General features: G+C 35.1%; 1 long non-coding RNA gene across 1 annotated transcript in view; it reads right to left on the bottom strand.

Annotated features, from left to right (window-relative positions):
* LOC143250480 (uncharacterized) overlaps window positions 1-20,090 on the bottom strand; it is a 31,145-nt gene extending 11,055 nt beyond the window's left edge. Inside the window, exons 1-2 of the long non-coding RNA XR_013028207.1 lie at window positions 19,747-20,090; window positions 5,145-5,197 (exon numbers count right to left, since the gene is read on the bottom strand). This is a non-coding gene — a long non-coding RNA (uncharacterized LOC143250480). The remainder of the gene's footprint in view (window positions 1-5,144; window positions 5,198-19,746) is intronic.
* Between the last annotated feature and the right edge of the window lie 4,477 nt (window positions 20,091-24,567).

The following is a 24,567-nucleotide window of genomic DNA, read 5'->3' as shown; positions in this document are numbered from 1 at the left end:
TGAATTGAGTTCTTGTTTGAATTTTTCAGATTGGTCCTGTGTTATGAATTGTTCTGATGTTAATGTTGCTTATGATAATTTTGCTGAAGTGTTAACTGATTGTATTCAAAGTTGTACTACTACTGTTTCTGTGTCCACGAAAGTTTAGAAAAATTAAGCCATGGATTACCAGTGAATTGGTTTTGTTAATGATTAAAAGAGATAAGTTAAAAAGAAAGTACATCAATTTCCTGATGATATTTATCTAAAGATTAGATTTAAGTGTTTAAGGAATTATGTTGTTAGCTTGACCCATAAGACTAAATGGACTTATTATCATAACCTGTTTAAGAATGCTAAAACTATTAAACAGAACTGGAATATTGTTAACTCTATTATTGATGCTAAAAAAAAAAAAATAAGAAATTTTGTAATTTTGGTACTACTGATTTATCTGATTTGAATTATTTTTTTGTTAATGTTGCTAAATCTACTTGCTCCAATCCTAAATTTTGTTCTCAGGGCATGCCTCCTGCTCCTTCTTCTTCTTGTTACCTATATCCTGTTACTGTATCTGAAACTATGAATAATATTTTCTCCTTATCAAATTCAGCTTCTAATGGTGTAGATGGTGTTTGGTTAAGATTTTGAAAGCTAATGCTAATCTTTTGCACCAATTTTGACTTTTTTAATTAATTTATCTTTTACTCAAGGGAAGTTTCCTAATGCTTTAAAGTTATCATTGGTCATTCCTATTTATAAATCTGGTAATATTTCTGATTTTACAATTATAGACCTATTTCCTTATTAATACATTTCTCTAAACTATTTGAAAATCTATGAAGATTAGAATTTTATCATTTCTTGATAGACATTCAGTTTTGTCTCCTTTCTCAATTTGGCTTTAGGCCTGGGCTTGAACGGAGGTTGCTGTTGCTAAACTTGTGGGAAGTATTACAGAAGCTTTAGATTCTGATCTTCATCAATTGCTGTTTTCTTGACTTAGCCAAAGCTTTTGATTCTGTTAATCATAAAATATTGTTAAATAAATTATCTTATTATGGTTTTAGAGGCATTGTTTTTTGATTGGTTTTTTCTTACTTTCACAATAGAAAGCAATCAGTTTGTATCCATAATAATTATAGTGATTGGCTTACAATTAATGTTGGAGTACCACAAGGTTCTGTTCTGGGTCCTTTATTATTTCTCATTTATATAAATGATATTCTTTACCAACAGTTTTTGGAGATATCCAAGCCTATGCCGATGATATTGCTGTTGTTTATAGTAAGCCAAATCTAATTAATGAAACCATTATTTCTAGTGATCTTAATAAAATTAAAATTGGCTTTTCTGTAATGACTTATCCTTAAATATATCTAAATCTTTTCTTCTTCAGTTTAACCTTTATGGTGTCATTCCAGCTTTTCCTTCTATTTTTTATCATTCTAGTGATTGTTATACTTACCCTAATTGTAAGTGTCCCAAATTGACTCAAGTTTCCTCTGTTAAATATTTAGGAATTATTTTAGATCGAAAATTAAATTGGCAATTTCATATTAATTCTTTAGTTAATAAATTAAAATATAGTTCTATGCTAATTTTTGAACTTAGTCATTGTGCTCCTTATCATATTTTGTTAAGTGTATATTATGCTCTCTTTCAATCTTTCTTACAATATTGTATTTCAATTTGGGGTGGCACATATAAGACTTTTTTAATTCCTATTCACAAGTTGCAAAAAGTGTTTTCTCTCTTATTTTTACTCATAGGCTTGATACTGATTTCAGTAAATTTAACTCCCCTCTTTCATATGATAAACTTTATTTATATTTTTTAGCTTTATCTACATTGCATGTTTCTTTAATAGGCCTTTTAAAGTCACTTCATATTTTACACGACTTCAATCTTTTTTCCAATTAATGTACCCACACCACGTAAAACAGTTACACTTCATCAATATCTTTATTTGGCACCTCGTATTCATAATTTTATTCCTTATAGTATAAGATCTTCTATTAATCGTGTTAATCAAAAGAAATACTTAAAACAATGGATCTTAAATACTGATGATAATATTCTGGGAACTTTATATTGATTTTGTAAGTTTTGATTTTACATTATTATGTGTTTAACCATCACAGGACGAGTTAACTCTTTGTTGATGGTTTTATATTGATATTTGATTTTTTATGTCTAATTTATTGCTTAATAAATTTATTATTATTATATTATTATTATTATGTAAAGCTTCACATTTAAACTGAAATAGGAAATAAAAATACAACATTTTAATATTCTTTATAGCTGCATTAATCTACAGTTTGATATCAAACTTAATGACTTAAATTCACAAAATAATATTTCAATAAAATTCTGAATGCAAGGCAACAAATACAATGACATGGCCTTTGATCTATAACCCATCTGGAAAGGGTTAAGATAATTTACAATTCATTTTAAATCCCCATATCCTCTCCAGTTTGATGTTTGACTGTGGGAGAACCACATACACTGAGTATGCATTTCTCTCAAACAAATACTACACCAAACATTAAATTACATTTATCAAGTAAAATATAAATATATACAGAAAATGGATAAAAATAAATAACTACATGATAAATTTCAAGCTTTTGCTTTGTATCATTTTCAAAGATATACATTTTAATTCTAGCTTTGTGTAGGAGTATTGCACCCACTACGAACCACCAAAGCAACCATGTAATCATACTGTAACTTTTGACAATATAGGTATATCTTCACACAATTTTGCAGACTATCAGTACACGCTACACACTTTTTGCAAATAAAATATCAAGTTTTCAAATTAAGTAATAAGAATTTTTCCTTTCAGAATGTTGACTATCCAAATATGCAAAATAATCTTGATTTTAAGATTAAAAATACTTTTCTTTGTCTGAAAAATTGTCAAATATTATTTTCATAATCTCTAACATCATAAATAATTATTAATGGTTTAGTTTTGTTGTTTTTAAGAAAATTTGTATATTTCCTCTGCCTTAACTTTATAGAAGGTTGGTGAATTTGACTGACCCCATATCTACAATAAAAATATTAAGAAATAAATTTAAATTACTCTTTCATCATTCAAGAATGACTTCAAATTGTAACAGGAAACCACAAATATTTGTTCTAAACTACATAAATCTCATATCATTATAACCCATTTATACTAATTTTTTTGTTTTATTTGCTGTTGAGCCATGTCAAATTATCCTGCCACACAAATTCCTCCACATAATTCTGTTTGTCTTTCTAAGATATCTATAAGATAAAAAACGCATACTGTTGAAGAGTTTGAAGCATTATGATTAATGCTATTTTCTAAACAGAAATAAAATTTTCACACCAAAATACAGCATATATCAAATAGTATAAAATTGGCCTTTACAAAGTACAAATGTCTTACTGTTTTTAGTCTTAGTACTAGAGTACCAGTATTTTGCAACATACAGCAGTATTTCAGTTACTATACATTATACAGGTGTGCATGTGTGTACATGTATTATTTACAAATACATTTGTGTATTTGAGTTATTTTTTACAACACAAAGCAGTAAATAAAAAATTTATAGAAACAATAATCTCTCCTACATACAATGTTACAAAGCTTTTTTTGTATTTGTGCATCCTATTTGCTAAGCCTCCTAGAATTTTTCACATGGAGGATGTAAAAATAAATAACAAAAAATATAAATTACCATACTAATCCTACAAAATTCCACTGTAATTTACCAGGTTTCTCAACTAAGCTGTATTTGGGTCTAAAAAACTCAGTTCTGATCAGCATATCACCTTGACCACCACTCTAACTTTGAGCTTTTCTCCTTTTTACTGAAAATAAAGACTCAGCTAGTAATTCATTTCATTGATATGGGTAGCTAGCCACAGTTTTGCATTTTTCATAGTGCTCAAGTAGATCAAACTTTACACAATTCTGCAGCACTGATTCCTGAGTGACAAGAAAGAACTGAATGCCCTGAATCTGGTCCTTTGCCCTACAGTACATATCAGAGATACTTATAATTTGATAATTTATTATTTTTCATAACCTTGATTTTTTTTAAGTGTTCAGAGATGTAAGAATATATGGTAAAGGCTGATTAGACTATTTCAATGGGATTCATAATTGTTTTTGAAACTTATGGATATATTTGCACACAATAACACACTTGAATTATTTTTTTTTCAAGTAAACAACATGTGGTCAAAGGATATATATATACACACACACACACACACAGTTGAATAAGCAAATCATCATAAATAACTATTCTGATACCATATAATTCCACTATGATGAATGTGATAACCTTTCCACAGATTAAAATGGCTCAGAAAATCAGTAGGGGACACTTAATTATTCACACCTCATATATTGAAGTAAGTGTATATATACATATATAAGGGTCCCTTTTCAAAAATGGAAAGAAGTGAATGGGCCACTGTGTTTGGTTCAGTAAATAAGACATATCTCAGCAAAATAAAAAGATATGAGATTCTTAATTTATGTTCTAGTTTGATAATACTAATAATTTTAATTCTTAATTTGTATGAAACTATAGACATAGAATTTTGACATCACAAACATCCAATTTTAACCAGTGCTGCATCAAACATATCACGACTCACTAAAATCTATATTTAGATGTTCTTTTAGCATTTACTTTTAAATTAAGAAATTAACTCATACATGATATTAAAGTTTGGATTATAATCTACAATTTGATTCCAAACTTATTGATATAATTGATAAACTTTTCAATGCAAGTCAATAAATGTGATAACATGACCTTTGACCCTGACCTGTCACAAAAGGGTTAAAAAATATAAAATTTTTAAAAAAGGATTTACAAATTGAGGCTACTTCTGTAAACATCAAATGAGTTTCATTTGTTAGTAACACTTAGCTGTTTGCTTTGTTTCAGTATAACCGTGTTTAGAAATGTAACTCAGTTAATTGAGATACAGTATAAAAGTTTGATATTCCGTGAAAAATCTTGATCTATTTCTAAATTTTTCAACAGTTATTATTTTATTTTTTGAATGAAAACTTATAATAGTGCCAAACAAATGACCAAGAGTATTATAGTCATGTCTGCTGGCAGCCTTAACAAAAGTACTTAAAAAAAAAATCTTACCTAGATTTCAATCTTCGAAGAAAAATTAGGAGTAAAAATACCCACCATATGATCTAAAAAAAACAAAAAAATCACTTAAGAAACAGTTATGTAACTCAGTTACATAACTCAGTTAGGCCAATCTTTTAATTCATCATTATATGACAAATTTTGTTAACATAATTAACATTTTCCAAAGAACACTCAGAGATAACTGCTAATATCATTTTTTAATAAGATTACATGACATTCTTGTTCTTAAAAAGTATTAACCAAACAAAACATTGTCTCTTTGGACATGACTGCACACATCATTTTGGCCACAGACACTTCAAATAATTTCATATCTTTAGAGCTATATAGTTATGGAATTGGCCTAGAAAATTTTACATATAAAAAGTTTACCAAAAAATTGATGTCATTACAATGCTAATGTTTCTCGATATTTTGATGAACAGAGTATAGAAGTTTAAGAGAGGTCTACCCAGCCCTCTTAATGTTTAAAGTGAAAGAATTCAACCAAGCCATGGACTATAACTCAATTAAGGAGATGTGTAAAATTCTAGTAAGCCACAAATCTTCACTTTAAAGAAGCAGTTGTGACATAAAAAAGGAAGACTAACCATCCCTATAGATTATAGCATAAGTGAACAGGGTGTAACCATACTGCTCATGGTAGTCGTTCACAATACTAAATACAAAAATGACCCGAACACCATATTACGATTTGAACTGAGTTGTGAGAAAACTATACAGAACTGCACGCTGAAAAAACGTGTTCTGGCAACATATGGGAGCACTTATAACCCAACACTTCCATGGATGAACATCACTATAAATCTGTGGTATATGTTCCAATTACATTATGTATTATGGCAGGATAATGTCAGTTACCCTTATAAAATTTGCACTGTGGCCCTACCAGCCCAAATAGCTACTCAATATTTGTTACAGGGTTGCATCTTTAACTTATATATTAGCACTTCATGGGGTAATATTAACTGTCCCGACTTCAGAGCAACTCTTTACACCAAACATTATCTAAAAGAAAAACTATGGTTTAGTATCTGTGAAGTGTCAATATGGTAACTAACCCCAAGTACTAATGTCATAAGAACCAATGTATGAAACGAAGCAGAGGTACCACATAATTCCAATTCCCAGACTGACTGATACATCCAAGATTAACATAATGCAACTGACAATCAGCATACACAAGAGATAGGCATTTATTATCTCAGTGAAGAATGTCTTTTTGTGTCAATATGATTGGATGGTTGGTGGATTTAGTGTTTTATGGTACAAAGCAGCTAGACTATCTGCGCTAAACATCTGATAAAAAGATAAAATCAAAGTAAATGTAGTAAAATTAATAAAAGGAAATTAAGGTAAAACAAAACAGAGTTTAAAAAAACAACATAAATAGAATAAAACCAATGTTTACATCTAGTCTACAATGTTAAGAGAAAAATCACAGTAAGAGAAGTCCTAAAGGATCTTTTGTAGCATAATCGTAATTATCATAACCCATCAGGAAGACTAACAGGTAAGTACAAAAACCACCGTCAGTCACCTAAAGTTGGCCTTTCCAGTCCTGGTTTCAAGTTGTGTGACATTATGGCCATTTTCAAAAAGTAAAGTAATAAAAGTTTTAAAAGACACGTAGCAAAATTTTAATAATAACTCGCCAGGATGACTAACAGGTAGTTCAAACAACAGTGTTTCAGTCACCTGAAGTTCACCTTTCTAGTCCTGGTGTCGAGTTAAATAATGTTATGGCCATTTTATAATTTCAAATCGAACTAGAGACTGTAATTCTTAAAAGGAAACCACATTAAAAAAGGTTTAATGTATAAATTAAAAAACTTAAGTGGCATTAAAAAGATAAATAGCCTTTAAAAAAACTAAAAACTTTACCAAGGTGGACAGTGTCACCATAACCAATAACACTGTCTAGCTTCATTGACAAACCTTGGGACAGAACATGTTTAATGGTGCCGTCATTGAGAGTCATAATGACAGCAAGAAAGTAAAATGTGGCTTATTGTAATCTGAGTGTTACACAGACTACACTTTGGTGCATCAGTTCCAGATAAAAGAAAATGATGACTTAAAACTGTGACCAATGCATAATCTAGTTAGAACAACTTCCTCCTTCCGATCCTTACAGAAGCAAGACAGCCAAAGTCCAGTATAGGGTTTTATTTGGAAAAGCTTGTTTTCATGTTGGTCACTCCAATGGAATAGGCACAATGGTGATAGTGCCAGAGCAGACAGATTTAACTGTTGTGTCTGTGAGATCCTTCCTGTGAATATCAACATGGCCTGGTATCCAGAAAAATTGGATAGAAGTAGATGTTAAAGAGAAATGGGCCAGTCGGTTTTGAATATTGGCGAGAACAGGGTGTGAACCAACATGAAGCGATTCCAGGGCCAGTAGAGAACTAAGCAATTCAGTAAGAATAGTGCAGTTTGAGTACTGCTCAGCTTCTATATGATTCAGGGCAAGAGAAATGGCATACAGTTCAGCAGTGAAGACAGAAGCTGTAGATGGGATTCTGTGCACAACCACCAAACTGCAACAAACCATGGCAGAGCCCACAGAGTCACCTGATTTTGAACCATCTGTATAAATAAGAATGGAAAGATTGTTCGAAAGATGTTCAGAAAATAAAAGACTGTACTTCCAATCGGAGTATCTGCTTTTCTCATGTGACTTAAAGGAAGGTCACATTTGGGGACTGTAATAAGCCATGGTGGGATGGGCAGGCTGGTGGATACTGCAATGTTATCCCAAGGACAGACCAAATTCATCCAACTGCACCTGGATACGAAGACCAAAAGTAGCAATGGGAGATCATCCGTTCTGAAAAAGTATGGCCCATTGAAGAAAGAAAACATAACCCCAGGTGGGATGCTTTGATAAGGAATGAAGTTTCAAAGCATATAGTAAAGATAGTTACAAACGGTGCAGCTGCAAAGAAGGTTCATGAGACTCTATGCAGAAAGCCCCAGTGCAGAGCTGAAGTCCTAAGATGATGAATGGGGTCCAGCATCTTTAAGGCTGAGGGTCTGACAGAGCCATAGACCAGTGATCCATAGTCGAGTTTCGATTGAAAAAGAGTACAATATATATTTAGCATGGAACATCAATCCGCTCCCCAAGTGGTGGTAGAAAGGGCACGGAGGATGTTCAGCGCTCTTGTACATTTGACCCATAGCTGTTTGATGTGTAGTATAAAGGTCAGCTTACAGTCAAAGATAAGCACCAAGAATTTGGTCTCAAGGACCACATGTAGCACAACTTCACTGATAGGGAGTACAGGATCAGGGTGAATACCCTGTTGGCAGCAAAAGTGCAGGGAAACAGTTTTAGAGAGACAGAAATCAAAGCCTTTTTTGCAATGGGCCACTTCAGTAAATGATTGAGGGCAGTCTGTAGCTGCTGCTTAATATACCTCATCTTCGACGACTGATATGAGATGTAAAAGTCGTCAACATAGAGCCTATTTGCAACAGTGAGAGTGTAGAAAAGAATGGAAAAATGTCTCGCAAAATGCTACACCTCCATATTGTGTCAAAGAATATTGATCAAGATGTTGTCATTTGAGAAAGGCTTCTCTGATTGACGTTTCAAGTCAAATCAGGTGGTATATGGTGAATCGCTGTCATCAGAACCCACACTGGGTGGGCAAGAGGAGGTTGTTTGATTTGAGGAACCAAACAAGATGAGCATTAACCAGCCTCTATAAAGGTCTTGCAGACAGCTCGTCAAAGTGATTGGATGGTAGTTTGAAGGAATCTTGGGATCCTTCCCAGGCTTAGAGAAAGGTAGGACAATAAGGCTGGTGCCAGGCATCAGGAAAAATATTCTCCTGCCAGATCCAGCTAAAAACAATTAGAAGAATAGAAAGAGAAGCAGGAACTAGATGGTATAGCATGTCATAGTGTACATCATCTGGTCCAACTGATGTTCTGCCAGACTGATGAAGGACCTGTTTCAGTTTCACCAGTCTAAAGGGACGATTAGAGACAATCAGCTCAAAACAAAAGAGGTGATCGCTCTGTCCAAGTCTTGATGGCTAAGAAGGTGGAGGAAGAAACAGAAGTGCTAGATACCTGGCTAAAGCTTTCACCTAGAGTATCAGCAATGCTCTGGATATCAGCTACTTCCATGCCATTAGAGCAGTGCTTTTCAACCTTTTTGCAGGCGCGGATCCCCCGAGGAGCTCATTTTTTCTTGCGGATCCCCTTGTACATAAATATATATATATAAGATTTTTTCAATGAAATAAAAACGGTTTATATACACAAAAACACAATACAGTACCATCTAAATTTGTTTATTCAAGAGAATTACAAATTAATGTGAAATTTGTCCTTGGTGATTTTTGAACAGAACTGGATAGTTTGGCCTGGTTTTAGAAAGACATACACGCATCTCTTCTTCAAGTGCTAGTAATTTATTTCTTTTCTTACTTTTAATGTTCGTCATGGTGGAAAATCCTATTTCACACAGGTATGATGTAGAAAACTGCAGGAGAATGCGCAGAGCCTTATTCGAGATTGATGGATATTCTTTTGCAGTTAAAATCCAAAATGAGTCCAGATCAAGTTCAGTGTGCTTCATTCTAAGTGTCGGTCATTTGAAATACCTGCCAACTCTTCCTCGTCGGTCAAACTGAAATCCACGTTCAAAGATTCAACAAATGGATTTCTAATCCAATCATACTCTTCAAGCGATATTGAAGGGAAATATTTATCCAATCCTTTAATTAAAGATTCCAGATGGTTAATTATCAATGGCAAAATGTCAATTAAATTTGTTCTTTGAACTAAAGTGGGAAACATTTCACAATTGCCTCAAGAAAGCATGCTTTTTCCAAATAATCAATTTCCTTTTGAACGCATTGATTTTATCTACCGAGTTAGAATGTTCTCCTTTTCCCTTGCATACTCATATTCAAATTATTCAGGTGCTGGAAGATGTCAGATAGGTAGGCCAATTTTAAACACCAACTTTCGTCACTCAGAAATTTCACATATTCAATATTGTTGCTTGTAAAGAAAATCATTAGTTCTTCTCTAAGTTCATAAAATCGAGATAGCACTCGTCCTCGAGAGAGCCATCGGACTTCTGTATGAAATAGAAGCGTGACATTTTCAGCATCCATGCTTTCGCAAAGTTTAGTGAACTGCCGGCATTTCACTGGCCTTGACTTTAAGTAGTTGACCATCTTGACCACCATATCAAGTACCTCTTTTAGCTCTGGGCCAATAGCTTTGGCAACTAGAGCTTCACGATGAAGAAAGCAATGTGTTATGAAAATATTTGGCTGAGATTGCTTTACCAATGTGACAAAACCTTTACACTTGCAATCATTGAAGGACAACCATCTGTGCATATTCCAACACACTTTTCCCATGTCAAGTCCCAGTGATTCAAGTACGAGGTAAGTGCATCATATATATCTTGTTCTTTCGTTGTTTCTGGTAGTTCTCTGCAACATAAAAAGTCTTCGACAATTCCATCATTTTCAATAAATCTAATAAAAGCAAGTAACTGTGATTTTCCACTTAAATCTGTGCTTTCATCCACTTGAATAGCAAAAAAATCAGCAGCTTTCAATTTTAACATAACCCCTTTTTCGATATCAACTGACATGTCCGTAATCCGCCTGCCTATTGTGTTGTCAGACAGAGGGATGTTCTTAATTTCTTCAGCAGCAGCATCTCCAAAAAAATCTTCGCAATGGTAACACATGCTGGTAATATTAACGATTCAGCGATTGTATGTGGCTTCATCTGCTTGGCTGATGTTGAACTTCCTTTCAAATATACGAGCTTGTTTTGAAGTAGATTCTTTCAGTCTTTGAAAGTATTCTTTGGTTTTATCAGCCAAATTAGGATGTTTTGATATCAGATGACGCTTCAACTTAGATGGCAGCATTGAACTGTTTGATAAATTCTCACCACAAACTAAACATAATGGTGATGGGCAGTTCCGATCGTCGCTAGCAATAAATCCAAAAGCTAAATAATCTGAATCATATAGTCGAGTCTTCTGATTTTTATCAATTTTTATAACGTTTTCTTTCTTCAAATCCATTTACAAGCATTCAATAAAAAAAAAAAAAATTGAATAGGTACTCACACTTCACGTTGTCTAGCCGATGATGAGTAATCTGAGACAATGTTTTATGGTTTAAATTAAACTACGCTAGGCTATACATCAGTAGCGCCTGGCGCTGCATGATTGGATAACGCATACAGTTCTGTAACCTTGAATGACGCCTATTCTACACCGTTCTTTCGGCAATGCTTCGTCATCGAACTCATACAAGCCGATACGCACGCATTTCTTCATTCATCTATAGTTTTCTCTTCAGCAGTGTTGCAGTATCCTCCTGCCTGCCTTTCCCACGCTCCGCATAGACGTCACGTGCGCACGTCTGAGTCCCGACCTTCGATTAACACTGATGACCTTATTTGGTAATCTGCCACCTCGCGCTCTCATTTGTTCCTTCCTTCCTATTGTACCTCTCATAGCTGATACACAAGAAGTAGACCAGCAGAGCGTCACGCCGGATAGTATTGGCTACATTAAATGTTTCAATTAAATGACGTAGGTCGTCGTCATAACTGGACTGCTTGACTGCAAATGTGCGCGCGCAGTTCTTCCCTAACGTTAGCGAAGGTTGCTGGTTTCAGCGGCCCGGCATGGCCTAGCGCGTAAGGCGTGCGACTCGTAATCCGAGGGTCGCGGGTTCGCGCCCGCGTCGCGCTAAACATGCTCGCCCTCCCAGCCGTGGGGGTGTATAATGTGACGGTCAATCCCACTATTCGTTGGTAAAGAGTAGCCCAAGAGTTGGCGGTGGGTGGTGATGACTAGCTGCCTTCCCTCTAGTCTTACACTGCTAAATTAGGGACGGCTAGCACAGATAGCCCTCGAGTAGCTTTGTGCGAAATTTCCAAACAAACAATGCTGGTTTCAGATGTGAACGACGAGTTATCTCGACAAGATGCACTAATTACATTGATACAGTGTACTACTGTACCTACATTGATGTGATACTACATATTGATACACATTGATACTACATTAATTGCACATTGTACATCTGTCGGTCTTGCGGATCCCCTGGGCGAACTTCGCGGATCCCCAGGGATCCGCGGATCACGGGTTGAAAACCACTGCATTAGAGAGTAAGATCAAGAGGGGGGACAGAACTGTATTGCTCACCAACCTTTTGAATCTTGTCCCATATAACTTTGGAACTGGTGGTAGAAGAAATGCAAGTTGTGAACTTAATCCCACATTCCTTCTGATTTTGATGTCTTACCCACTGAGCACTTGCACAGGCCTGCTAGAAAGCTATGAATTTTGAGAGTGTGGGATATCTATGGAAAGTATCCCAGACCTGTTTTTGAGCCTTCCATGACATGTGGCAGGCAGGATTCCACCACAGATGAGAATATAGTGGAAAAACGTGTTGAGGTTTTTGGAATACATTGAGCAGCAGCTTGTATAATACAGTCAGTTACTGCTGCCACACAGTCGTCTATTGATGCCTGACAGACAATGGAAGGATCAAGTTCTGTGAAAGCAGTGAAAGTGAGCCAGTCTGCCTGATTCAGCTTCCACTGGGGCACACGAGTTAGGTGACACAGACTACAGCCACTCTCTCTCAAAATTATAGGAAAATAATGAGTCCTCATGAATTATTGTCAACCCTCCATGAAAAATTGGAGAATAATGAAGGGGAGGAAACTGAGAGATTCGATAGCAGTAAAGGATTGACTAGGTGCATGAAAATAAGTAGAAGAACTGGTATTGAAAAGAGAAAGGTTGTGATCAGAGAGCATACGCTCTACTGAGCGACCCCTCCTATTGATAACAGCACTTCCCCAGAGGGGATGGTGTCCATTAAAGTCCCCCAGGATCTATGGAAGAGACGGCAACTGTTCAATGAAAGCATCAAGGTCTGATTGATCATATGTCTCTCCATGTGACAGGTAGAGAAAACAAACAGTGATGGTACGACCCAATGAAACATGGATGGCTAAGGCCTCCAAGGGTGTGTTCAGTGACAAAGATAAGGTGGGCATATGCTGATCAACCAACAGTGTCACTCCTCCATGTACTCCTCCATCACACAGCCTGTCATTTCTGTACAAAGAAAACTGCCGAAAGATGACTGTATTGGCAGGTTTCAGAAATGTTTCCTATAAGGAAAGACATAAGGGTGGTAGGAAGCAATCAGTGTTTTAATGTCATCCAAATTAGAACGTAAACCTTGATAGTTCCATTGTATCAGGGTGGCCATTTTTATTTACGTGCAGAGGAATTGGGTGGAGAAACCTTCTGTTTATGACCACGTCTTTTTTCCTTACTGTCCTTATTCAAGGGAGGTCTATCGAATTCCATGGTTCCTGCCCTAGGTCGACTGGGCAGGTCTTTTTTGTTGGAAGGGGATTCCAGTGACTGAGGATGAGAAAAAATTATTGTTTTATATCTTGGGGTGGGAGAAGAAGATGTATCCAAGAAAATGCCTGTACCCAGAACCAAAGGTTTGTTAGAATGTATGTAAGGGAGAGAGATGGGTGTAGAAGTTGATTCATCAACTTTTTTAACCATGGAGATTAAAAGGTTTTTCATTTGTTTTAAGAATTATTTGCTTGGAGGTACAGAGAGATCTGTATGCACTCCCACTGTAGTAGTGGAACAAAGTGCAGCAGCATACATCCGAGATGAAGCAGTGGACAGCACTTTTCGAGCCTCAGGATAAGTAATGTTATGAATCATTTTCAAATGCTGCACCTATTTTAGGGCACCATTTAGAGCAAGAACAAAAGTAGGACAAGTGAGAGCCATTGCAATTGACACAATGAGGGTCCATTTGACACTCATAGGCATTATGGTCCTTGCCACCACAACGAACACGTTAGGAAACCACAACATTATGTCTTGAGTAACCGAACCTCTGACACTGGAAATACTGGAGTGGGTTTGGAATGTATGGCCGTACCCTGCAATTAAAATAACCTGCCTTGATGGTGGCAGTTGCATGTAGTATATGTAAATGTCACAACGAGGATATGGTCGGCAATGCAACTCCATCTTTGCAAGTGGAGATATGCCTCACTGCAGAAACGCCTTGAGTGGAGAAACCAGAGAGAATCTCTGACTCGGGGACGTTCTTCAAATCCTTCTCAACAATAACTTCTCGTGGTGAATTCAAAGTAGCATGAGGTGTGACATCAACAGATATATCCCCAATTGCTTTTGAATTCAAGAGAAATTAACTATGTTGAGAGTGAATGTTTCCACCAATATGTCACCAGATCAAAGCTTCTTTATTGACTTTGGAGAGCTAGCAAGTCCCTCTAGTCCCTCCTGAATAAAAAAGGGGGACATCTGCCCTAAAGATTTCTCTAAAAGAGAATGTAGGGTAAGAAAATGAGGTACAACAGGTGGTACAGATGTTGAAGATTGCAACTCAGAAACTTCAAGACATGGTCATTTACCAATGGACTGTTTTTCACTATTTTATTTAAATTTTTGTTTGGAGGATCCATAAGAAAAAAGGAAATTTCGGTGCCCACTGACCCCACCCACCATGGAGCCCTACAATTTCAAGCAAAGACACTACAGCAATGCCAGGGTTTCATGAGCATTATACCCAAACACCAGCATCAGATACAATGTCCACAACACCTGTTGAGAACTTCCAACACTAGTACTTGGTTGACCCTAGCCCAAGTGGACCAGCCGATTACCCCAAGGAATTACCTGGAAGGTAATTGGTCCCTTCTCCCACTACAACAAAAAAAGATATGTGGTAATGTTCCCTGACAGGAAGTGCAACCTAGTTTGAAAACTACTGATTAAAGCACATCAATCCCATGTATTTGGAGTCACATACCAGGAAGGACTCCCAAGTAAATATCTGACAAATGAATAGATCCACAAACAGGCTTCAGCATGAGAAACCATTTGAAGCTTAATGACACTCTCAATTCATGGAGATCCTTCTGAAGAGGAGATCCACTTTGATTGGTCAGACTAGAAAGGGATTTCTTTTCTCCCTGATTTTGTCTTCATTTGTTTCCCTTTCTCAGCTATAAAGAGGTTCATGAACCTGTTACAGCATGAGAATGATTTGACTAAAAGAACAATAAATCTTGCTACAGGTCACAATTAAAAGCAAGATGCTGAAAACAACTGTGTAGATAATTACACAGATAAATATAAAAAAACATACACTATACAGAAACATTACATCAAATTATATAAAAGGTTCCAGAGTGTATAAAACCTCAAGAAAATAGTTCAGCTGAGAAGATATTGGACAGCCAGGATGCTGTTCAATATCTAAGTGAGGCAGTGGCCAAAAATGCTACAGGTTTTACAGTGTCACTAGCATTATTATAAATTTTAACAAGTGTCCTAGACCATCAAAGACAAAAATCACCAATACCATGAAACTAATCATGCTTAAGAAAATAACCAACACAATGGTATGAAGAATGGGGTCTCTGGTTCTAAAGCAACCACTATTTCTTAAGAAACATCTTAAATGTGGTCTTTAAAAATGAGCTAACATAGCCTATGGCTGTTTAGTTGGCTTATCCCAGATTGTATGAAGTTCACTCTTGTCAATATCTGATCAGATAATCAATGTTTATTATTACTATAATATTTTATGTAATTGCCAAACTATCTCTATCTACATGGTCTGACTCTGCTGAAGTCAGTTGTCTCACTTTCCTTCATCATGTTGGCATTATCTATGGACTGCAACACTAAATCGAGTAATCTGAAATACCAATTTGTATTTTAAGGCTTGTAGTAATAACCAATTGTGTTGTAAGAAAGAATTACTAATTTAGTTAACCATCCCTTGAAAGAGTGTTGTTCAAGTAATGATTACAAATTTACTTATGTTCAAGGTATAGCTATAGCAAAGTACTAAATTTTCCTATTAAATTGTGCAATAAAAATAATTAACTCAACTAAATTATGCTTTTCTTTTATATACTTGAATGTTAATTTTTTCATTTCTTAAATATTTCATTACTTTCTTAACACTCCTACGAAAAAACGTTTCTAGTCCTGACTTCTCCAAGCCCGTTCCCCTGGCTGTGGTTTCACTAGATAGTAGATAGGGACAGTGGGAATCTCGTTAATCCATTCATTAATGGATTTAAATGTCAATTTCATTTAAATACAAAATTATTAGCCTAATATTAATAACCTTTCAAAGTTGCTCTGGGGCCTATTAGGCCCCACTTTTCGTAGGAGTGTTAACTATCCACTTTAAATCTTACTTTAAATGTTTTCTTTCTTACATACACAGAAGTAAATCTTCAAATTAAACAATTTATAACCTATTAAAAAAAAGTTTCAAAAAGAAATTACTTAAAAATGCATATACAAATAAGTAAGGAACTAAATATACATTTTATAAATCCTAAAATCACTAAATTAGACAAATATAAATTAATTTGAGACAGAAGAAAATGGAGATGAAAAGCCAAAAACAGTTTACAGCTTTGACCCTTCTAAAACTTGCAAAAAGGTTGTGTCAATATACAAAAAATGTGCTGTATTGTTTTACACATATACAAATACTAGTTGGAGTACCTGTACCCTGAACAAAAGTTATGTAAATTCATAATTAATGAAAGGTTATCTCTCTTAGGACAGGAAAGATTGCTTCCCTTATATGTAATTGTAAAAATAAATAAATAAATGCATATATGATCATGCAAAACACAAAACTAAAAATCTGTATGTATCTCTACACTGGCCCAATGAACCACCATACTAAATTTGGTGAAGATCAATCCAAAGGAAGTGAGGTAGCAATAAAAAATCCTATAAAAATTGCACTACTGAAAATGTGTATGCATCTCCCAATGGATCTAATGAATCTTTTTTCTTCATATAAATTTTGGTGAAGATCCATCCACACCCTACAACATTCATGATGATGAAAAATTCACTTGAATTAAAAATGCATCTAACGATGGCTAGTTTTCTACTTTATTTTAATACCCATAAAATTTACAAAGTAGTTACATGGATCTATGACACTTCTATTATATTTAAATAGATTTGTGAGTAAACATGCCCCAAATAAAGTAACATCAGGAATATTTATAGCATGCAATTATCACAATAAGTTAAAACTATGCTATTTTTAAGTACAAAGTAAACACAAACAACAAATACAAATAAGGCTAGTTATTTATCTAAAAATCACTAGGCAAGACCATCAGTGTCACAAGTTGTTGTGTGTGTGCCAGAACATACACACTGTCCTCCATCAATTGAAGTAGTGTTAGCAAATGCTTTGTCTGAGAGTTCAATTGGTATATGTCTAAAGCTGTGTGAAAAAGTTTGCTTACATTATGGTAACGCTTCTAAAGATACCTGCTGCTATTCCCAATTTTGATCTGTTGACCAGAGACAGGCTGCTGGTTGCCATCACTCAGGGCTAACTCTTGGGCTACATTCTTTACCAAGCAATAGGTTTGACTGTTAGACTATAATGCTCTCAGTGGTTGCCTCATGAATTGAGGATCAAAAATTTGATATCCAATTATATGAAAAAACTTTTAAAATTTCTTCCAAACATACCCTCAGAATCACATATGTGATATTCACAAAAAGGGATTAATTATAAGAATAATAACATAAGTGATTACAGAATCATTTATCTCAGGAAGTAAAGAAGATAAACATTTTATGAAAATTGAAAAAAATATATACTTGCATTTCTGAAGCCACTCTTAGGTTTTTCATATGCAAATTATGTAAAAATATTTTATTGTAAGAAGAAAACTGTAGATATCATGAATCATTTTCTTTATCCAAACACATTATGTCCTTAAGAAAAGATAACAGATTAAAGGATGATTTCCCTCATGTAAACCAATGTTAGTTTTCACTTATCATAATTCACTAAATTTTTAACATTTTTTTAAAATCAGATTCTAGAAAGTTTATCAAAAGAAATACAAGACTAACTTCCCTGTCATTTCCAAGATAACTCTTATTAACCCTATAAAATTGGAATAACATAAGCAACTATCCAGTCCTTAGGCACTTCTCCACTCTCTACTGGCCAACCAAAAATGAGAGGTTCATACATCTGATTCTTGATCCTTTCCCCCATTCCTAGAAGGGTTCTCATGATCTGTGGCTGAATAACAAGATCACAGCTTCAGCTCCTTTCATTTTCTATTAAAGCAATCATCACATGGGGTGGGGCCATCCAGATAGTTTCACACTACACAGTCTTTGCAGTGCACGATCACTGGCAGCATGGTAAAAAAAACTGTTGCCCAAGTTGTTTCTCACAGGAGATATTAAAATAGAAATTAGGTAAATGTTTCAACCTTCTTCGGTCATCATCAGATTCACAAAGAAAGAAAGAGGTAACATGTTTGAAGGGGATGTGTAACTGAGTGTAGGAAGGTAGAGGGCATGCTTAGATGTTTGATTATATTTATTAATATAGGTATAAAGATGTTCCTTTGTGTTGGTTTATTTTGGGTTTGAGTTGTTTTATAAGTAAGGCTTCTTTAATTTTGCATTTGTTTATGTTTGTTTCTTTATTTAGTATTTGGGTGTTTTTATATGGTTATGCTATAACAGTAACTTTCCAGAGGGGTCTTAGCATGTTTCTTGAAAAAAAATGTTATTCTAAAAAGCAAAATGGTACAATAAAGTGAATTATTTGGATCAACTTGATGTTTAATTTTACTTGCATACAGCCATTTAAACAACTAATTCAATCAAAATATGCAATTTTTTTTCACTGATGTATAAGAATATAAAAATATACCAAGATGCATGACTCTTACACTCAACTTGTGAGTGTCAACAGCTCTGACTAAGGTTGAATATAAATGGTTTTTGTCTCTATGTTACACCTTTTTTATTTTTCAATATGGATAATAAAAATATAATAGTGTCATAAAAACCAGGGAGAGCCAGGCTTCCACTTTCCAATCTATTCCAGTAAATATACAACCAAATTACTCTCAGGAAAAGCAGAAAATGTGTAAAACTTAATTCAGACCCCTTAAGCTTCCTAGATCAAGCACTAGACCCTGACCATTAATGAGTACGTCTGTGGAATATATTCCCTCACTTTGCTCAGTAAAATAAAGCTTGTGCCCCTCACTTTTAATTTGTCTCCTACATCTGTGGAGAAAGTTGCAAAAATGCAATGCCATATATATTTCTCACATTTACATCAGTATGACATATGATGCAAAGGTAGTCATACAGACCTAAAACTAACCTGAGATTAGAAACAAACATCTTACTTTATACACTTGTGTTCGTGGTGAAAATAATTCTTTACTTCTTTTTCTTTCCAATGGAATCACATCCTTTCAAAGTTATCAACATGTGAACTAATTTCTATCAATTTATCTTCCACATTTTTTTAACGTTAATACGAAAACAAAACGTATAATAAGTATGAACTTACTATTATTTAATATAAACTAAGAATAAGATACAACGTTACATACTGTGCTAACGTTTGGGCAAAAATAGAAAAGAAATCCCTAAGTTAAGCATTAAGGACAATTTAGAACCTACCTTTATTGCAGTATGACAAAAAATAAACCATAGAATTATAATTCTTCCATTCAAAGTTATCAATAATAATTAACTTGTACTCTGCAACTTTCCCTGTGAAGGTGCTCATGTTAATAAAATAACAATATTAATATTATTGAAACAAATTAATTTTGAATAATGCTTGGAAGAAAGTTACTAAAGCATTTTAACGTCCATAACAGGACATCCTATTAAACGCTGGGTAAATATAGTGTTCAAATAAGAATAGGAGATTTAGAGTACCAACACTCGTTTTACATCTATAAGCAAATAGACCTGGATACAGGACAAGATTTCTTAAGAGCGTATGACACTAAAACATCTCTTACTTTGGGCAAGATACGCATAGAAACGAATCACATTTTCGATATTCACATGTTACTTTCAGATTTACCGTTTAATATTCTAGTAGTAGTGGTCCCATAAGGATGATCAGGTTTCCACAGCGAATAACATGACCCTATTAGGTTTATGGTTTGTGTGATTTCGTTCTTTTGTCGACATAAATGTGTTTTGCAAACTGTATTAGTTTGCGTTTAATGGCATATTCATCATATATATTTATAACAAATGCTGTTGACAACACACTGAATGTACACTTATTTACAAATTAGGTTTCGTTTATTTCGTAGCATATTTCCAATTTTCTTGTATAGTTCTTCCTCAATTTTGTTGGTATCTGACTTTTCAGTAGCGTTCCATAACTTAAAGTTTTAATTCTGGAATAACCATGGGTAACATATATTGTTACAGGTGAAAGGGTGGAATAAGTATCAATTTGCGCGCTCAGACAGATTGGATGTTCCAATACTGTCGTTTACTTCTGAATTCAGGTTCACTGTTTAAAGGTTGTTATATTACTTATAATATCCTTAATTACATACGGTAAGATATCTTGTGATATTTTTATTTTTCTTAAAATGCGCTCAACTTGATAGTTTTAATCAAAAGCTAATTACGTCTAGTGTTATAGTCAGTTATTTTTTTAAAATAGCCAGGTGGGTAAGGAACTCGACTTGTAATCCGAGGGTCGCAGGTTCGAATCCCCGTCACACCAAACATACTCGTCCTTACATAATGTTATAATGTGGCAATCAATCCAAATATTCATTGAAAAAAAAAGAGTCGCACAAGAGTTAGCAATGGGTGGTGATGACTAGCTGCCTTCTCTCTAGTCTTACCCTACTAAATTAGCGACGGCTAGCACAGATAGCCCTTGAGTAGCTTTGCGCGAAATTCAAAACAAACAAACCATCGTACATGTTTGCATTGTGATTGATTGCCTCTGCTACAAGCCGGCTAGAATATATGATTAAAATATGAAGAAATAAAGGTACATATTTCCTAATGAAACCATGTACAAAGAAACATATCGACAGTATATACTAGACTATATACTATATACAATAACTATAGTTATTGCAGTTAAATTTCAAAATTCAATCTGAAAACAACAAACTAGTCATTACTAAAAGTATAATTAATATATTGAAAGTATGAATATAATATAATTAATTATAAAAAATAAATTAAATTTGTAATTTCGTTTTCCGGCTTTTGTGGGAAAACCTGACCTGACACTAAAAACTAAAGTCATTTCCGGATTCAGGGTTATTTTTTCTTATATAAAGAACTGTTACTTTCAAGTCAGCAAAACCTATGCAGGGCGATGTTATATATTACACAATATTGTATATATTGCACTTTATAAATTATACTACATTTATCTTGTCTCATGGAACTTTTCAAGAACTTTCCAGTTATAATATAATAAAAATCCACAATTAGTCACAATACAAATGTCTTATGACAAGTTTAATTAATAATTTTGGACTGCGAAGATTTTACAGATTTATAATGCTAAAATTTGAGGTTCGATTTCCAGAGTGGATACTGCAGATAGCCCAATATGGACTATTTTTAAAACAAACAAGGCCCGGCATGGCTAGTTGGTTAACGCACTCGACTCGTAATGCGAGGGTCGCGGGTTCGAATCCCTGTCACACTAAACATGCTCGCCCTTTCAGCCGTGGGGGCGTTATAATGTTACAATCAATCCCCATATTTATTGGAAAAAGGGGAGCCCAACAGTTGGCAGTGGGTTTTGATGACCAGCTGCCTTCCCTCTAGCTTTACACTGCAAAATTAGGGATGGCTAGCGCAGATAGCCCTCAAAATGCGCGAAGTTCAAAACAAAACAAACAAATATATATACATAATATGATTGTAATTCAGTAGCTTGTGTCTCTTGAGCACTAGAAAAAATGCGGTACCTTCAATTCCACTGGCTGTCGGAACGAGGTTCAAAACCAAGCTAAACGCGTTCAAAAGCTTTTCATAAAATAGAGGCCCGGCATGGCCAAGCGTGTTAAGGCGTCCGACTCGTAATCTGAAGGTCGCGGGTTCGCATCTTCGTCGCGCCAAACATGCTTACCCTTTCAGCCGTGGGGGCGTTATAATGTGACGGTCAATCCCACTAATCGTTGGTAAAAAGAGTAGCCCAAGAGTTGACGGTGACTAGCAGCCTTCCCTCTAGTCTTACACTGCTAAATTGGGGACGGCTAGCATAGATAGCTCTCGAGTAGCTTTGTACGAAATTCAAAAACAAACAAACAAAAAAACATAAAATATTTAACACTGAACTCCTAAAAATGGTATTTAGAATGAAGTTCCAAATAAACAATAATATTTTGCTTGGATGAACTTCTACGATATCGTTATTAACTCCTTAGTAATTCAAAGTATACTCATAGGTTTTAACCTTTTATGGTACATCAATGACAGTATAACTGTAACCTCCCAAGAATGGGCTGGATAAAACTCAGAATCATCAGATCTTCAAAAGAATAATGTTAAATTTCTCAAAACACGGTAAAATTATTTGTTTTTTTTTCTGAATTTCGATATACGAGTGTTATTTGTGCTAACCGTCCCTAATTTAGTAGTGTAAAATTAGAGGTAAGATACAAGGGCGTAGATCCTGGAGGGATGGGAGATACACCCCCTTCATTTTAGATGGAGGGTATGGTGCATACAATCATCCCCCTGCAGCTTGGTCTGTTGAATTGTTCTATTGCATCACAGGCCTACAAATTGTGTGTTTGTTCTTGTGATTCTCGTGTTCTTACCAATCGAATTACATAATTAGGCCTAGATGTAGGCTTTTTCAGAGGCCGAAATGTACATCTTTAACATAGGAGTGCTTCTAAGCTTTTCGATCTAAGCGATATTTCGGAAGTATCAGTCAGTAGGCCTATGTATTCATGCAAAGCTTGCAAGCACTATCACAGAATCTACCTACGTCTTGTACGTAGTGAAAAATTAAGTAAAATTTTCATCATAACAGATTGAACAGAGCATGAAATTCGAAAATATTACTCCCAAGCGAAAACTCCTATGATCTGGATCTGGCAGGCCATTTGTAGCTTGTAGCAGCATCAGTCTTATGTGTATATTGTGCGGTTTTCCTACGCCATTTGTTCTTATGCATGTCTAGCTGGTTTTATTGTCGAACGCCTTACTCACCTTAGCTGCCAAATCCGCTGACCATAGTTTACCTTTAGTGTACAATTAACGACAGGTTCGGGCCGCTCGGATCCAGACGCGCCCTACTTCACACCCCTCCGCTCCTTTTAGTTTGAGCCTCAATTTTACAACATGGCTCATCAGACCTGTGTTTGTGGCCCTCATTAATCCATGAAATTTCAGATTATCACCGCCCTCTAATAAAGTGCTGCTGCTTTATGGTAAAAGAACAATATGTTCTCTTATCATAGATAGTAAAAATATTGTATTTTCTTGTATAATTAGAACACAAAAGAAGCGATTTCTACGGCCTGAAGCCTCTACTCGAATTGTATTGCTAGTTTTTTATAGGTGTTTTTATTTAATAGACGTGCCTATAGACATCATATCACAACGTGTTTGCTTTTTGATGAGCTTTAACAGGAATATAATATATTTGTGATTGTTTAAGTATTTTTCGAGAAACTTGCAATTACTTGTGTTGTAACTAGCACACATTATTGTCCCAGCGATGCCCAGGCGGTCAGTCGGCTCGGTTAGTGACTGTGAGGTTTGTGCGTTCGACTTAAATACATTGCACAGTTCAGTCCTACTTCCATTCTGTTCTATCTTCGTTCGTTGTACGTTAGAGTTTTTCAATAAAGACTGTATTTTAGCCTGTTAAATCATCTGGGAAACAGATTTCAATTATGACAAGCAAGCGTCTGAAACTTTCCGATATTAGACAGTTCTGCAAGCCAGTACTACAAGTGAAAATGCAGATGCAGATAATCCAACAACCTAAAGCAAAGGCAAAAAAACTTACCATTATAGGAAATACCATGTTCATCAGAGGTTGAGTCTGAAAATGCTTGTGCAACTATTGCACATCATGAACCACCAGATAGTTGTGAAACAAGTTTGTGCAGTAATGAAAAATCTGACACTCCACAGATACAGTGTGGAAAGCCATATCATCCAGACGCACAATTAATACCACGACAGAAAGCAAAATCCCAAAATATCAACATCCAGGGCAAGTGGTTTGATGAGTTCCCATAGCTGCACTTCGACAGTCAGACTCAAAAAGTCATATGCTTTCATTGTGCCAAAGCAGAAAATAGAGGCCTTTTTAGAGGGAAATTGGAGAGGCCAGTGGAGTATACCTTTATATCCACCGGTTTTTATAACTGAAAAAAGGCAAAAGAGAAATTCAACGAACACCAATTCTCCTCTCAGCACAGATTCGCTATATCTCCAGAAGGTTTACTTGATGTAACTCCAGTGACTGTTCAG

The sequence above is a fragment of the Tachypleus tridentatus genome, chromosome 5 (assembly GCF_004210375.1).
Source record: "Tachypleus tridentatus isolate NWPU-2018 chromosome 5, ASM421037v1, whole genome shotgun sequence".
NCBI classification, from domain to species: domain Eukaryota; kingdom Metazoa; phylum Arthropoda; class Merostomata; order Xiphosura; family Limulidae; genus Tachypleus; species Tachypleus tridentatus.
This window is presented reverse-complemented; position numbering and strand designations above follow the sequence as displayed.